Here is a 4,712-nt window from a genome sequence, read left to right as displayed (position 1 = left end):
CGCTCAACTCAAGGAGATTCCCTTCTATGGAAAAGACCATGAAGATGCTTACAAGCACTTAGATGAAGTAAATGATGTGGCTGACTACTTCAATGTACCAAGTGTGCCACGCGAGACCCAGCTACTCCGTATGCTTCCAGTCACATTCAAGGGTGCTGCAAAGGATTTGCTCAAGTCACTTCCCCCCGGGTCGGTCACCACATGGGCTAAGATGAAAGAAGAGTTCATAGACCATTTTTGCCCGCCTTCTAAAATAGCCAAGTTGAAGAAAGCCATTGCCAACTTCGAGCAACAACCCGGAGAGTCCCTTTATGAAGCGTGGGAGAGGTATAAAGGTCTTCTCAGAAATTGCCCACACCATGAACTTAATAGCCAACAAGAAGTCTCCATCTTCTATGATGGAGTCAATGTTACCACAAGGCAATTGCTCGACTCGCAAGGCCCGCTCACAAAGAAGGCACCCCTGGTAATCAAGGAATTAATTGAAGAATTCTCTAAACATTCTAGAGAATACCACAACCCAAGAAATGAAGTAAGTCGGGGGGTAGTGAACTTGGCCAATGATGGCATGGCGGCGATGATGGCTAAGCTCGATAGTTTAGATAGAAGGATGACAAAAATGGATCAAACAATCCATGTTATTCGAGTTGGAGAATAATCCGGGAATGGAGAATATGAATGCTATAACCTCCAGCTATGGAGAAATTTTCACTCCTATGACCCCTGCACAGAAGGTCTCCAAGGTGCATGCAGAAAAGACAGAAGAGTCGAGTTCAGCTAAACTCGACCAGACTCGCCGAGTCCTTATAATGGACTCGAAGAGTCCACGCCCTGATGACAAATATGTTGCTTCCTTAAAGCCTTACAACCCTCCTCTGCCATTCCCAATCAGAGCCATACCTGATGACAAGGTTACAGCATACAGAGCTTTCATGGAACACGTCAAAGCTTTTCAAGTCAACGTCCCATTTGTGGAAACAATGCTTCAAACACCCAAATATTTGAACTTGCTAAAGTGTCTCTTTGCTGCTAGAAAAGATTTGGCTGAAGTCGCGGAGATAGTATTGAGTGAGCTACCATAAAAGAAGGGCGATCCGAGAAGCATCACAATTCCTTGTCAATTTGGAAATATACTTGCTACTAAAGCGTTGACCGATTCGGGTGCAAGTATTAACTTAATGCCTTTTTCTTTCTTCAAGAAGCTGCATTTACCGGAGCCAAGGCCTGTGAATATGAAGATCCATTTAGCGGATAAGACGATTATTAGTCCAAGATGTGTTTGTGAAGATCTCCTCATTAAGGTGGAAAAATTTATATTCCCCGTGGACTTTGTAGTACTTGATATGGAAGAAGACCCCAAAATTCCAATTATTTTGGGGAGATCATTTTTGAATACCGCATGCACATTGATAGATGTATGCGAGTCCACACTAACATTGAGGGTAGGAGATGAGTCAGCAGTATTTAAAGCTCTACCAGAGATTAGGCAAGAAGAAGGAAGAAAAGAAGAAGTTTCCTTCATTGATTTGGATGATGAAATACTACAAAAAGAACTTGCACTCTTGCAAGAAGAAGATCCAAGTAAGTTTTTTCTATCTTCTGGAGGAAATGATGATGTTGACAAAGACTTGGAAGAGATAGAGAAGCTGCTGAAAGGAACCGATTCAGAAAACATAGTGGGATATGAGAAATACGCTCCGACGCGCCGAGTCGCTTTCACGGACTCAACGAGTCCATTCGAAAATCTCAGCAACTTGGATGATCTTGATCTGCTTGTTACCAGCTCCTTGCATGTTCTGGACATGAAGATTTTCCCTAATTCTTTAGAAGATCAAGCAGCAGAAGGCGGAATTGTTAAAGCATTTGGTATTTTTCAACACGTTCAAGTAGCGTGCCTCGATACAATAATGCAAGAAGATGAAGACATTCCACTTGAAAAGGAGGCAAGCTTTGGAGAAGAGGGGAATGCAGCGGTTAGGAAAGAAGATGCTGATAACCCATTCATTGAGTCACGTATTACCAAACCTCGAGCCTGAGTTTTCACCAACTATGAAGTAATGAAATTTAAAGAAGGAGGTGTGCAAAAGAGGGTGCAAGAGAATGGGGTAAAGAAGAGGAAGGTGAGGAAAATGGAAATTTATGCAGCTGAAGATGATGCTACAAGGGAAAAGAGAGAAGAATTGAGACGGGCTTACAAGAAGAAGATACATGCTTACAAAACAAAGTATAAACCGCAAAAGACTAGGCGTGCATTCCCGATGCAGGAAAATGAAGAAACGTAGATGGAAAGGAGTCCAGCTAACGACTCCTTAAAAAGAAGTGCTTGGCGGGAGGCAACCCGTTATTAGAGTTTGCTTTCTTTTATCTTTCTTGTTTTAGTTTTGTTTGATTTTCGTTTTTAGGATTTTATTTTCGTCTTCTAAATCATCAAATATGACTGCTTGAGAGTGCGTATGGGCTAAGTGTGGGGTGGAATGAAATTTTTTTATGAATAAATGACAAAATGATATAATTTTTGAATTGTTTGCAAGTGACTCGCCGAGTCTGACCCTAACTCGACGTGTCAATTCAGATTCCAGATGAGTTTAAATTCGCGACCAGACTCGCCGAGTCTGACCCTGACTCGACGAGTCGATTTTATTTACTAAAAAAAATTAATTAAAAATAATTTTTACATCCGGTAAAACTAGGGTTTTTAACCCTAATGAGATCATATTTCCCCCATACTCGCTGTGCGCCCCTCTTGCTTTCTCTCTCTCAAGCACTCATCAAGTTCTTCACTTTTTCTTCAAAATTCTCGAATTCTATCAACAAAGGTACTTAATTTCTTCCATAATTCTGTTTAAGCCATGATTTGTAGATGTTCTAAGGTGTCAATTTCATAGAATACCCGATTTTGAAGTTTAGTGAATTTTTAGGGTTTTGATTTAGTACTAATTGTGTTGTTTTGGATGGTTTTTCTTGCTCTAATACATCTTAGGAACGTCCATGCACAAAACCGTTGAAAAAAATTCGAGTTTTTATGGTCAAATTTCGCTCGACCCGTCGACTGACTCACACAGTTCATACGACTTGTCGAGTCGTTCACGGGCTTGACGAGTCTAGTCGGGGACCCAGATGGATTCTGGTTTAATGTTTTTTTGTGTCTTCTGGGTTGTTTGTTCTTTGTTTTGCAGGGACCATGTTTTCAAGAGGACAGAGCTCAAGTGGAAACCAAGGAGATTTTCCTTGGTTGAATTTCCCTCCGATTGAATCTGCTTCAACAATGAAAAAATAGAGGAATAGGCTGGCTGAGGTCAGGAAGAAGGAGGTTTATGTACCTAATAGGGTTGACTGGGATTGGTTAAATAATGTCCGGTATGAGGAAGAGTTGACGCCTTACCTTTTGAAGGAATTTACTTACGATGGGGAGTCAATTATTTGTGATGGATGGAGCCGGGTTTTCAGAATTCAAGAGCCGGTGTTTCGAGAACTCTGCTGGGAATTTTTCTCCACGGTATCTTTCCGAGGAGGAGATGATTGCTACCACCCTGCAAGTTTTAGTTTTTGTCTTGGGGGTGAATTCCATCAATGTTCTGTCATTGATATTGCATGCCGGTTGGGGATTTATGACCGACCATTGGTCACTACTGCTGTCTTCCGCGCCTTCTTGGAACAATCTCATAAGGTGTTCCCCGATGGTGTTACAAGTACTAGTTGGTGGAACACAATCGCCAACAAATTATATATTCCGAAATCGGCCCAAGAAGGGAGCATTAGGTCACCCACACACCGCCTCATACACCGCCTTATATCCACTACAATCAATCAAAGGAAGGACGACGACAAGGTGTCCAACCTTGACGTATTTTATCTTTGGAGTATCTTCACGCCCGACACCTTCTGCAAAATTCCATGGTGTTTGGCCTCTTACTTGTCGGAGGGCGCGGTCAAGGACCGGAAAACCTCCAAGATTAACGGTGGAATGTTGGTGACCCGGCTAGCCAACTCATATGGGTTGATGACCTGCGGTGCATGGAACTTGATGATAATGATTCCTGCCCCTCCCTTTAATCCCATTCTTTTTCAGAGGGCAAGAATTATTGAAGATTATGGTGGTGGTCATTATGCTATCCCGCATGACGATCCGGTGGTCGTTCCCGAGGCACAGGGAAGGAGGGTTAGATCGAGACGTGCGCGGGAAGTGGAGGAGGAACCGCCGATGATTCCGATGGACAATGATGACGTGCCAATCGATTGGTACAATGTCGAGATGAGGCAGCTACAAGACCAAATGGCAAGGGATACCAATTTCAGCAATGAATCCCACGTACGGCTTTTTGACCATTTCCATATTCCACACATTGATGGGGGTAACTTCCCCTACATACCATCTTGGGACGAGATCATTAATGCAAGGTGAAGTGGAGCTGGTGGGAGCGGGGCTGCGCATGGTCATGATGAGGAAGAAGATGATTAGTTTTTTTTGTCTTATGGAACAATTTTCAATTTGTTTTTGTTTTGTTTGGTGTGCTTTGAATTCTTAGTTAAGACTTTAAGTTATGTTTTTGATGTTTTATTTGCCTTGGTGACTCTCAGATTTTGGATTAGGAATGCTTGCATAAAGGGTTTAGAGTTTGAGAGAAAGAAAGAAAAAAAAGAAGTGGAAAAGAGTCAAGAAAGGGCGAAGTTTAGAGTTAAGGTGTCGAGTCCGTTCCTAACAGACATGAGTG

At 42.4% G+C, this 4,712-nt stretch overlaps 1 non-coding gene across 1 annotated transcript; it reads right to left on the bottom strand.

The window, feature by feature from the left end:
• Window positions 1-259: 259 nt before the first annotated feature.
• Window positions 260-366, bottom strand: LOC111901988 (small nucleolar RNA R71). The gene has a single exon (XR_002853647.1). It is a non-coding gene; the product is annotated as a small nucleolar RNA R71 (small nucleolar RNA).
• Window positions 367-4,712: the final 4,346 nt, after the last annotated feature.

Source organism: Lactuca sativa, chromosome 6 (assembly GCF_002870075.4).
Source record: "Lactuca sativa cultivar Salinas chromosome 6, Lsat_Salinas_v11, whole genome shotgun sequence".
Taxonomy (NCBI): Eukaryota; Viridiplantae; Streptophyta; class Magnoliopsida; order Asterales; family Asteraceae; genus Lactuca; species Lactuca sativa.
Note: the sequence above shows the minus strand (reverse complement) of the source record. Positions and strands in the feature narration are given on the sequence as shown.